Below are 13869 nucleotides of genomic sequence, written 5' to 3' on the forward strand. Positions count from 1 at the left end.
AGTAGGGATATGAATACAAGTATCAATTATGGAAATGTACAGACGTCCTCCCAATAAAACACAGATATGATCACCAGCATCCCACCTCGCAGAAGCAAACACAAACCACTAACAACCAAAACCAGAGCATGACGACGCACAGTAGCCTGGAAGAAACGACTTTGGCTGATGTTGACCACAGACTCTCCAACGGACATGAATCCCCTCAATAGTTGCAACATTGTGCAAGAAAAATATTTTAGCGTAACAGATTATATCGATGATGCCTGTTTCTACGATGCCGTGGACTACACTGTGGCGATGCACATTAAACACGAACTTCTCCAGTGGGCAACATCCAAACGGCGACCTTTCTTAGAGTAAAACAACTGGAAGAGGAACCCCTGAGTGAAGAAGACCTTAAAAACAACATGCTACATGCAACAGAAGTGTATACAGATGACGACAGAAATCCAAGGTACGGCCATGCCCACCAAGATCAGGACCTTGACGCAGTCGTTAAACACAACATACTACACTTAATAGAAGTACGTAACAATGACAACAGACGTCCGAGACACCGTCAAGCCCATGCAGAACAGGCCAACGACACAGGCATAACACCAGTACATCTGGACACACCGAAAGAACATAAATGAAAAGAAATTCTTCGCTCGCCAAAGGATAGATTACCATATAATGAAACAAAAACTTCAGAAAAATATGAATGTGACACATCAGAAGATAAACCATACATGAAAACTGTACGGTTCGTCTACGGTGGCAATACGGCGGAAAAGACGACTCAGGTGTAAGAACAGTTATCAATGAGAAACAAACGCAAACGAAATACTTTAAACAATAAAAAGTGACCACACACCATATGGTGTGAAAAATCACAACAATCTTCAACTGACGAGGCATAAAATCACCCAAAACCGGAAACTACACCAAGAATAAACACCACGACCCAGCGAATCAAACAGAGTTACAAAACCATGAAGTAAGAAACAAAATACGCTACGATGACATCGAAGAGAACTTGCGCCTAAGTCGACTGGAGAAGAAAGGAGTTCAAAATGGTTCAAATGGCTCTGAGCACTATGGGACTCAACTGCTGTGGTCATCAGTCCCCTAGAACTTAGAACTAATTAAACCTAACTAACCTAAGAACATCACACACATCCATGCCCGAGGCAGGATTCGAACCTGCGACCGTAGCAGCAGCGCGGCTCCGGACTGGAGCGCCTAGAACCGCACGACCACCGCGGCCGGCTAAGAAAGGAGTTTTTCAAACTGCACTAAGACTGGCAACAAGATTGAATCACTCCCCACGACCGAACAAACAGACAGAATGATTCTACTAACCGAAAACCTACCAACAGATAAACTCGAGGTCTGAAATCTTTTACACTACTGGCCATTAAAATTGCTACTCCAAGAGGAAATGCAGATGATAAACGGGTATTCATGGGACAAATATATTATACTAGAACTAACATGTGATTACATTTTCACGGAGTTTGGGTGCATAGATCCTAAGAAATCAGTATCCAGAACAATCACCTCTGGCCGTAATAACGGCCTGACTGGGCATTGAGTCAGAGCTTGGATGGTGTGTACAGGTAACAGCTGCCCATGCAGCTTCAACACGATACCACAGTTCATCAAGAGTAGTGACTGGCGTATTGTGACGAGCCAGTTGCTCGGCCACCATTGACCAGACGTTTTCAGTTGGTGAGAGATGTGGAGAATGTGCTGGCCAGGCCAGTAGTCGAACATTTTCTGTATCCAGAAAGGCCCGTACAGGACCTGCAACATGCAGTCCTGCATTATCCTGCTGAAATGTAGGGTTTCGCAGGGATCGAATGCAGGGTAGGGCCACGGGTGGTAACACATCTGAAATGTAACGTCCACTGTTCAAAGTGCCGTCAATGCGAACAAGAGGAGACCGAGACGTGCAAACAATGCCACCCCATACCATCACGCCGGGTGATACGCCAGTATGGCGATGAAAGCTTCTAATGTGCGTTCACCGCGATGTCGCCAAACAAACGTGCTGTAAACAGAACCTGGATTCATTCGAAAAAATGACGATTTGCCATTCGTGCAGCCAGGTTTGTCGTTGAGTACACCATCGCAGGCGCTCCTGCCTGTGATGCTGCGTCAAGGGTAACCGCAGCCATGGTCTCCGAGCTGATAGTCCATGCTGCTGCCAATGTCGTCGAACTGTTCGTGCAGATGGTTGTTGTCTTGCAAACGTCCCCTTCTGTTGACTCAGGGATCGAGACGTGGCTGCACGATCCGTTACAGCCATGCGGATAAGATGCCTGTCATCTCGACTGCTAGTGATACGAGGCCGTTGGGATCCGGCACGGCGTTCCGTATTACCCGCCTGAACCCACAAATTCCATATTGTGCTAACAGTCATTGGATCTCGACCAACGCGAGCAGCAATGTCGCGATACGATAAACCGCAATCGAGATATGCTACAATCCGACCTCTATCAAAGTCGTAACCGTGATGGTACGCATTTCTCCTCCTTACACGAGGCATCACAACAAAATTTCACTAGGCAACGCCGGTCAACTGCTGTTTGTGTATGAGAGATCGGTTGGAAACTTTCCTCATGTCAGCAAGTTGTAGGTGTCGCCACCGGCGGCAGCCTTTTGTGAATGCTGTGAAAAGCTAATCATTTGCCTATCAAACATCTTCTTCCTGTCGGTTAAATTTCGAGACTGTAGCACTTCATCTTCGTGGTGTAGCAATTTTAATGGCCAGTAGTGTACGTAAACCACGTGAACCTAGAAATGTAGACATTAACCTTGACAATATTTACAAGGACCTGATAAGGGCGCATGGACGCGTGTATCTCGATTACATCCAGCGGGGGCCGAAGTTCTTTGTTTTTACTAAATTTCCATACTGAAAGTCTTGCAGCTAAACTGTATGGGTAGCACATCGGTGGCCGTAGACTTGGCGGTCTGGTGAACGAGGTATGCGCAGACATATTGTGTCTGCAAAAACCGTACACACGAGATGGAAGAATTCCAGACCTTCCGAGGCAGTATATGCAAATCACTGGCACGAAAAAGCCCAAGGCTGTAATCATTGCAGCAAACAATTACATTACAGTAACACAAATTACGCAGTAACACAACATACGGTTACAGTCGAAATAGAGCCATTTGCTGAAGTAAAGCATATTGCTCGATTTGCAAATGCCAGACGACTACTTATCTTAACAGACATAAATACTAGGTCACTCCTTTGACACTCTGACAGAACGAACGCCAGAGGACAAATAATAGTCGACGTTATAAACGAATGTAATATTTTCGTTTTAAACAAACCAGGCCAGCTGCCAACTTACCACGGAAATAGTGGAGCAGGCAGCAACATAGACATTTCTTTGGCAAACAGCGCATCAATGAAACAGGTAGTGAACTGGCACGTGTTTGATAAGAGAATACTCAGTGATCATAACACAATACTTATATACGATAAAACAAACACTGACACAAACACAGACACATTACAACACCCAAGGTTGCTGCTACGCAAAGCAGACGTGCAAAAACTAAGGCAAGTGATTGAAGAGTTTGCTCTATGCGGCGCCCAAGAAAGTATAGATGACAGTGCTCACGTTCTTACAGACGCTTTATAGAGAACGCAAGCTACAGCAATACCTGCAGGAATCGACGCACCAAAACGAAGGGCACCATGGTCAGCACCATTAACAAGATATTCTTGATAAACGACGATATTACCAAAAATTAAAGGTTCAAATGGCTCTGAGCACTATGGGACTCAACTGCTGAGGTCGTTAGTCCCCTAGAACTTAGAACTAGTTAAACCTAATTAACCTAAGGACATCACACACATCCATGCCCGAGGCAGGATTCGAACCTGCGACCGTAGCGGTCTCGCGGTTCCAGACTGCAGCGCCAGAACCGCGCGGCCACTTCAAAAATTAAAGACAGCACAGGAAAGAGTAATTAGACTTCAAAATTATCGTGACTCTAAAGCACGATACAAAGACGAACTACAAAAGACCAGCAAAGACCACTGGGACACATATGTGAAACCTACAGAAAAACATTGGGAGGAGCCGTTTAAGCTGCAGAATGAATGTATAAAGACTCCTACAGTATTATAAACACTCAATAAACCAGTTGGTACCACCACAAGAGGCTGGAGATGCATAGCACAGAATTTGCTCATCAAACTACTGCCTGAGGATGACCACGCTCAGGACAACCAGCTTCACACCGCCCTTCGCAGACTACTTTATGACAAATACGGAAACGAAGGTGTCACTATTCTCTTTGCTCATGAGGAAGTTGCGCTGGCAGTATACAAAATAAAGAACTAAAAGGCTCCTGGCCCTGAAGACATCCACTCCGAAACCATCAAACAAGCTTCTCCACTTATCGTATCGTACCTGACAGACTTGCTGAATGATGCTCAACTAGAAGAACGAATATCGAGTATATAGAAGGCGTCAAATGCATTTATAACCAAGAAAGCGGAGGACAAAGACCCGACTGACCGTAAGACATACAGACCAATATGCCTCATTAACATTGTGGCAAAGGTACAGGAGAGATTTCTGTGCGACAGTCTTCAATCCCATCGGCAGCTCTTCCGGTTTAGCCCATATCAGTTTGGTATTCGACGACATAAATCCATCGACGACTCAATAAATAGGGCCATAGAAATGATACAGACAATAAATGACAAATACACAGTAGCAATCCTAATTGACATATATGGTGCTTTCGACAACTTTTGGTGGTCGGCGCTGTTTGCAGATGAATGTTCCAAGATTATAAAGAGGATAAGAAAGAGTTGTCCGCAAGGATCCATATGCTGACCGATTTTCTGGGACATAGCCATAGAACCACTACTGGATGCTCTAGGAGACAATGACCTACGTTTGCTGATGACCTTATGGTCATGGTATCTGCAACTCCAGGTACCAATTAGAGAGAAAAAGCCACGCGGCTCCTCGCGTTGATCGGTGAATGGTGCACGAACAACAAACTCACAACTGCAGCAAACAAAGTGTTTACCTACTTCTTAGAGGCACGCTGAAAAGAAATCCAATTATATAGTTAAACAACACATCTATAAAAAGGAAAGCTGTGACAAGATACCATTCATTTATATTGAAGAACTTGTACACTTTATCTAATCATGCAAGACTGGCAATTAACAAAGCGACAAAACTGATGCATAAACTTGCAAGAGTTGTGTGGAGTGACTATAAGATACAGACTAACCCTTCGAACAATGAGGACATATCACACAGCACTCTTTGAGTCAATAATGTGTTTTGCGGCTAGTGCTTGGGCACATCAATTATGCTTAGGTACGCATAAAAAAAATGGCGCTGCCAGAGGAGTGTTCTACTCAGAAACCCGGGGCCTTTCGGCACGACCTCGACTGAAGAAGTACGCGTGGTACTGCGAGTCTTACCTATACACATTACAATTCACCAATGAGCAGCTGCATACCGGCTGAAGAAGAGAGGACGCGACAAAATAAGAGAGAGAACTGGACAAGATACAACCGACAGACGGAAATCAAACAAGCGGGAAATAGATACATGGGAGACAGAATGGGACACAGCTGATAAAGAAAGGATATTCCACTCTTTCTTCCCCAGTACACGAAAGCGGATGAATTTGAAGTACATACACCATGTGTTCAAAAGTATCCGGACATACCCAAAAACATACGTTTTTCATATTTGGTGAATTATGCTACCATCTACCGACAGGTGCTCCATATCAGCGACCTCAGTAGTCATTAGACATCGTGAGAGAGCAGAATGGGGCGCTCCGTGGAACTCACGAACTTCGAACGTGGTCAGGTGATGGGGTGTCACTTGTGTCATACGTCTGTACGCTAGATTTACATACTCATAAACATCTCTAGGTCCACTGTTTCCTATGTGATAGTGAAGTGGAAATGTGAAGGGACACGTACAGCACGTCTGTTGACTGACATAGACTGCCGACAGTTGAAGAGGGTCGTAATGTGTAATAGGCAGACATCTATCCAGATCATCACACAAGAATTCCAAATTGCATTAGGATCCACTGCAAGTACTATGACAGCTAGGCGGGAGATGAGAAAATTGGGATTTCATGGTAGAGCGGCTGTTCATAAACCACACATCACGCCGGTAAATGCCAAACGATGCCTCACTTGGTGTACGCAGCGTAAACACTGGACGATTGAACAGTGTGGAGTGACGAATCACAGTATACAATGTGGCGATCCGACGGCAGGGTGTGGTTACGGCGAATTCTCGGTGTAAGTCATCTGCCAGCGTGTGTAGTGCCAACAGTAAAATTCGGAGGCGGTGGTGTTATGGCGTGGTAGTGTTTTTCATGGAGGGGGCTTGCACCCCTTGTTGTTTTGCGTAGCACTATCACACCACAGGCCTACTTTGATGTTTTAAGCACCTTCTTGCTTCCCACTCTTGAAGAGCAATTCCGGGATCGTGATTGCATCTTTCAACACGATCGAGTACCTGTTGATAACGCACCGCGTCTGGCGGTGTGGTTACAGGACAGTAACATCCCTGTAATGGACTGGCCTGCACAGACTCCTGACCTGAATCCTATAGAACACCTTTGAGATATTTAGGAACGCCGTCTTCGTTCCAGGCCTCACCGGCCGACATCGATACCTCTCGTCAGTGCAGCACTCCGTGAAGAACGGTTTGACATTCCCCAAGAAACTTTCCAGCACCTGACTGAACGTGTGCCTGCGAGAGTGGAAGCTGTCCTCAAGGCTAAGGGTGGACCAACATCGTATTGAATTCCAGCATTACCGATGTAGGGTGCCACAAAGTTGTAAGTCATTTTCAGCCACGTATCCGGATACTTTTGATCACATAGTGTAAATCCAACACGCAGGATGGTGCACTTTCTCACGGGCCATGGCCCGGATTCTGTGCATCTCCACAGGTTTGCCCTACAACAGACTCACACTTGTGCTTCTGTTGAGTGAGAATGGTACACTTGGACACACAGTGCTCCTCTGCGATGCCAGAGGACACATAAGACCGAGTTTAGGGAACCAGGACATACGACAATGGTTCAAATGGCTCTGAACACTATGGGACGTAACTGCTGAGGTCATCAGTCCCCTAGAACTCAGAACGACTTAAACCTAACTAACCTAAGGACAACACACACATCCATGCCCGAGGCAGGATTCAAACCTGCGACCGTAGCGGTCGCGCGGCTCTAGACTGTAGCGCCTAGAACCGCTCGGCCACTCTGGCCGGCGACATACGACAGTTAATACGCAGACAAGATGACTGGAAGTCTATAAATAACAAAATGGTTCAAATGGCTCTGAGCACTATGGGACTTAACATCTGTGGTCATCAGTCCCCTAGAACTTAGAACTACTGAAACCTAACTAACCTAAGGACATCACACACATCCATGCCCGATGCAGGATTCTAACCTGCGACTGTAGCGGTCTCGCGGTTCCAGACTGAAACTCCCAGAACCGCACGGCCACACCGGCCGGCTATAAATAACATCGCAGACGAAGTATCGTGAGCACTTTATTCGACATACAAACAGGAGAGCCCATACGCTAGAATAAGACAGGCTTCTTCTTTCGCAGCATCAGGTGTGACTTGCTCGAAGCTTTACCGAGCCCTCGCAACTGATGCAGCTGACTCTGATATTTTAAATCAACTCTCAATCTCCACTGTTACCTTAAGTCCGAAACACATTATAACGCAACTAATCAATACATTAAATTAAGGAAGACCACTGTCAAGACAACATATTTTTAACAGACGTAACCATGCACGCAGAAGGTATGAAGGGAAGAATTGTCACATCATTGCTAAGTAAAATTTCTATCTCTTGGTGCTTCCATTAAACACACTTTAAATTTAAATTAAAATACATTCACACCATATTATGTATCTCATTACTATCATAATTTTGTTATTTGTTTTTCTTAAATATATTTTTTGTAAAATTTTCAACAAAAAGAAAAGGAATGTACTAATGACAAAATTGAATTTGTGTGACAGAGCCTGTAAAATCACACAATGTACGATCTGCTATATAATAACAGGCAGCAGGTCTTTACTTAAGAAATAAATAAAATAAAATAAAAAACAAATGTCGTCCCTGCGGCGGCAGTCTTGCCAGAGCGACGCAACTCTGTGCCATCGTCTGACGCGGAAGTTCGAGTAAGGAAACAAAGTTCTGTGAAACGTCGCAAGAGAAGGCGCAGAACCATCTTCGGCAAAGAGGAGAGGTTGCAGGCCAAAGACGATGCCACCGTCGGTCCGAACGATGCCCACGAAACCATCATCGCCGAAGGAGAAGATATGAGCGCGGTGACATCTACCGATATGATTATGCCCGTCCCCCACACCACCGTGTGGACGCCGAACTGTTTAATCGAGTTAGCATAGCTGAAACTACACCATTAATACGATACACCAGTGCACGCCTTCACGGCGTGGCACGAAGAGGAGGTCAGGAGCACGACCTCTTATGGGACCCTGCGTCGTCAGCGCCGTTCCACTAGTCATAGTCATGCTCTCCCCCGAAACCCCTTGGGGCGGGTGGGATGACGTTCCATCATGACGCCCACGTCTTTCTGTCGACGCCACGGTGAATCATGCTCCAGCAGTCCGCCACGTTTCGTTAATGTCTACGTCCCATGTGGCACCGACCAACAACATGAACGGGCCCAGTTTTATTCTCAGGACATTGCCCCATGTTTTAGGGTGGTATGAACACGACCTGCTAGGAGGTAATGTTAAGTGCATCTTGCACGTCGAAGATCAGGTTCCCCATTATACTACGTGTTAAGGAACTACGTATAGTGGTGCAGGAGCTTATACTGCACGATACCTGGGTAGTCCAACATAGCGACATAGCATTAGTACTGGCCATATCTTCTTACGAGTCATTCTGCAAGCCCTCTAGACTGGATATAGGTCTTACGGAATCTTACATGTGACACAGGACGCGAAACGCTGGCTTCTGGCCTTTTCTGACGAATACACTTACACCTGCACTGTCCTACTTCCATCTTAATTTGTATAGCGCAGCCGTGCGTTGCGGAAACTGAATACTTCTCATCTGCACGACCTTGGCTTTTCGTCAGAATATCACATTGACATGTGCAGACTGCAAGCGACACCTCTCTAGCTACAGCTCGACATTGTCATGATGGATGGGCTGCCCGAAACTGGCAATCCGGAGGACGCTAATGAGATATGGGCTGGACCTGACCAAATGTCATAGCAACACCAGCAGCTTCTACCATGCAATCCTCCGAGATCTGGACTTCCAGCCACTAACCCCAAACAACCTGATGGAACGGCACAGAACTAAGGCGAGGATAACTATGCTGCATGCTGCATATTGCAGGGAGTGGTGATACAGGCACGATGCCATGATTAGGTGGGATTGGAAATTCCATCCATGCATCACATAGTGTCCTACGAGCGACGGCGTTGTCAACAGCTCATCGACACTCTGGTCACGCCTCATGACCTGCATGTGACCAATCAGAACGACATCGTTAACACTTTCGTCGAACACTACTGACATAATTACATGGAAAAAGATACCGACGCTGTTGCAGGCGACACCATCTTGCATTATGTCATGTGCACGCTCAAAAACCACATGGAATCGGATACACTAACAGAGGTGGTCACATGAGACGAAGTTGATGTCGCAATCGATAAGGGTGCAGTCAACAGATTGCCCAACATCGACGGCTTAACAGTTGAGTTTCACTGATCTTTCTGGGCGCTCATGGCCATGTGACGGACGGCTATGTTCCAGGAACAGATGATATCTGACCGAGCAGCCTCACCTGCATTTGTCGAGGGCATCATAATTCCGGTCCACAAACCTGCCCTTAGTTCAGCTGTCACAAACTATAGACCGCTCGCCCTAATCAACACAGGTTGCAAGGTTTCCTCCTGCTTACTGGCAATGGGTCTCCAGAAGATACTCCCTCATGTTCTCCCTCCAGGGCAAACGACACGCGGATGATAGGTTAACATACAGACTGCCACAGGTGAATGCCGCAACTTCATTGCGATAGCGAAAACCTGCAGACTCTATGCAGTGGTCGTCACTATAGACTGCAATAGTGCCTTCGATAAAGTGCGCCAGCGTTTCCATTTTTCGTGACAGCCCACGTAGGCACCCCACCTCCCTTCATCGACGTCCTCTGGGGCCTTTACAGCGACGCCAGTTCAGGAGAGCAAGTCAATTTACATTTGGTAAGGCCAGTACCCATCCGCCGCTCGATTTGGCCACGGTGTTCCCTCTATACCGTCCTGTATGCTGTTGCCTTAGAATCTCTCATTGGAGATCCGACAACCTAGCTCTCCAGACTCACCATTCGCCATCAGATGTTTCGCTGCTGGGCATATGCTGATGACCTCTTCCTACTCGTACCCTCTGGCTCCGAGATTCGAGTGGTCCTTGAATTGATTACGCGTTCTGGGGCAGTCCCAGAACGTCGCAAATCTTTTGTGATGCACATTGGATGAGACCTTAGGGAAGGTGAAGTGGAACCCCTGCTGCCAGTGCGGACATTCCAGTACCTGGGCGCTTACTATAGCCCCACCATCACACCCACAGCCGCGGCGTGTTTCCGTCGCTTGTTACACACGATCCGCAACGTCGTCCGCTAGAACCTCCTGCGCCACCAGGACACACTTCAACGCGTGAATTCCTTAATCGTTATGTTTCATCAAAGTTGGTCCACATTGCACAAGTGCTTCCTCTGCCGACGGCGACTGGGCGCCACCTTCAGGAGGCCCTTGGCTGGTTTTGTGGCTGGTTCCATGCTTAAAGTCTGTTATGCTATTCTTACCCTGCCCCCACGGGATGGTGGCCTCGGACTCGTCAGCATCTATATGTGAGCTGCAGCCTTGCATATGAGTACTATGAGAAGACAGTAGACCGGACGGATCACATCCCTTACATGCAGCTTGCTTAAGGTCCTCCCCCTTGCGTCAATCTCACCGCCTGTCGGTGACGTTGTGCCTCACCTCTCTCACTTATCGGCTTATTTTGTTGTCTACAGTTAAGCACATACTAATCTCCCAGGCAAGTATCAGCCCATGACGAAGGATTTTCACAATCTAAAGTTCCACCGTGTTCCCCATAATGTGCTGGATACCAAATATCCCTCCATCCAGTGGCCCATAGTAGGGAGTACCATCCACCAGCCCTTCCTCCGTACAGACATCCGCACAATGGGATATGACATAGTTAACAGGAAATTTGGCATGAAACAGCAACAGCACTAAATCGGTTTGTCATATTGCACTCTATGTCTCCTTTGTCGGCAACTAGACACTGATGATCACTATCTAACGTGCGCCTCTTTGCACAACGTCTGGTGATTCGCGCAGTAATTGACGGCCTGGTACATCCGAATGCCATTGGATGTAACCGAATCGAAGGTGTCTCAATACCCAGAGGGCACATATTTTCCCGCCGCGAAATATCATGCCATTACGTGGTTAAAGGAGTGGGCGGTCAGTTACCTACTCCGTGAGGGAGCAAAATCCCGCCTCGACTTCTTGAGCTATCTACAAACAGCCCATGCAGTGCTCTAACACACGCCACGTTACCGACTTCTCTTTGCCAACTACCTTCGAGGGTTCTTTGTTAGACCTCCCATTTAGATGGGGAGTGCCGAAAACTAAGGGCACCCACCCACCCCCCGTCGGAGGTATCTGAGTTTCAGTTGCCTTTGATCGATTCTACCCCCGACATCCACGAATAGGGGAGCGAGCCGTAAATGCACCTTTTTTTTTTTTGCTCAGTCTTCTGTTTCTTTCTGTGTAGGTGACGTCTGTTACACACAATTTCGTAATAACAGTCAAAATTAAATAAATAAATAAATAATGCTTCCACATTTGTTGATTCCCATGTCTGTCGCTTTCCAACGTCCCGCAAGCTCGGTGCCGGTGTGGCCAGGCAGCCTGGCCTCGGCATTCCACATCTGCCCACTGTGACCCCCAAGCCCCCGCCGGTCCTAAAAGGTAGTCAGAGAAAAAAAGTCGCTAGAGCACTTGCCCTCGAAATTAAAGGTCCCCAGTTCGGGTCTTGGTCCTGCACACAGTTTTAATGTGCCAAGAAGTTCCATGTCAGCGCACACTCAGCTGTAGAATGAAAATTCCATTCTAGAATCTGAAGGTAATTGTTGTACAGCTGTCAGAACCTCCTGAGCTGTCTGGTTTCTACGGATGATGAGTCGTATTTAACATCTGTAAGGTGTACATTTTGCAGTCCTTCTGGGCATGAGTTGCCACATACGAGAGCTGTGCCAGCCATATGTTTCACTTGTCCACCTTTAGGTCATTTGGCAAGGGATCGTAATGAATGAACATTTGCTAACATACACTGTAAGAATTAGAGTAACTTGTTGTGAATTGTGTACTCTGTAGTATGTACCCAGTATTCATTACCCTTTGTGTTGTATATTCCTTTATTTTCTGAGCAGTAGTAGACTACGCAAGATGCCGGCAAAAACGCGCACATCTAATACGGGTGATTCTTTTGCCTCTACGAAGGAACACATTGTTAAGTTACAAGCAGTATTTGAACAGAAAAATGGGGAACTAGAAACATTAGTAGGACCAGACACTGGTACTAGCGAGCAGTCTGAATTTGCTTAAAATGGAGCAGAACGAGGGCAGATAACGCAGCTTTAAAAAAGGGCCGGAAATCAGAAGAAACGAAAGTGGCGTTTCGCTACGCCGGAGGAAATAGAGGACAAAGAGGAAGAATGGGATGCCTGGAGGGAGCAAAACTCCGTTAGGGTTAGCTCAACAGTAAAAGGCGCTGTCAGTATGGGGAAGCAGGAGGGACAACGGTTGAAAAGTGGTTGTGCGACTCTACACAGTGCGAACAGGTGTCAGGAATCGAAGGTTGTTCAAGTTCCAGTAAGTTTACTTGATACGCAAGGTACTGGTATTGTGGAAGTAACGAAGAGTAATGTAAAGTTATCAGCTCAATATCTTGCGAAAATGTTGGGTCTGAATTATCTGAAGTACGGAACGACGTAAGTGGGTGCTGTATGGAAGTAAACGGGTGTTTGAATAGGAACAAGGCTCATATTGAATTAGGTGAAGTAGTATACACGTCACTGCATGATATTTGCTGTTTTGAGGCCATGGAGCCGGGGCCAGGTGTACACCTAAGAACATGTGCCATTAATTTTTGCATCTTGCAGAGTGGAACTGCAGACGGTTATTTTAAGGTAGATACGATGGAAAATGCACAGGAGGCTATTAGTGACGTTAGTGGTATTGCGAATGTTGTTGATGATTAAGTAGTACAGACACATTTATTTCAGAAGGACGCTGATTTGTTGCCATTTGGGCGGGCAACGTATACTCAGAATGTGGAGGGAAGAAGAGAACAAGAAGGAAAAATGCATGTAAGACTAAAGATCGAGCTGACAAGACTGAATCCTTTCAGGAATGTGTGCCTGAGAGTCACTGTAAATTTGACGATACTTGCCATGATGCAGTTAATGAGGGTGAAAAATAAAAGTTCCATAATTCTTCTTAAACGCACAGTCAAATTTGGGGGACATGGTATTTCTGTTATCAGGAAAGTAGAACCACTTAAACTGTTAACGGCATTACTAAGAATCAATGCTGAGGAACACGAGGAAGATGATTGTAGGAAGAAGAGATATAAAAAACATGGCACTACAAGGTGTAGTCAATCTGTAAGCAACTGTAGAGTGAGAGTGGTAACTAGAGCTAGCCCCTAGTATATAGTGTATCGTAGTACTGTGAGTAGTTTTTGTGCATGCAAAGTTTGCATGGGGGCTTAATT

The sequence above is a fragment of the Schistocerca cancellata genome, chromosome 4, assembly GCF_023864275.1.
Source record: "Schistocerca cancellata isolate TAMUIC-IGC-003103 chromosome 4, iqSchCanc2.1, whole genome shotgun sequence".
Taxonomy (NCBI): Eukaryota; Metazoa; Arthropoda; class Insecta; order Orthoptera; family Acrididae; genus Schistocerca; species Schistocerca cancellata.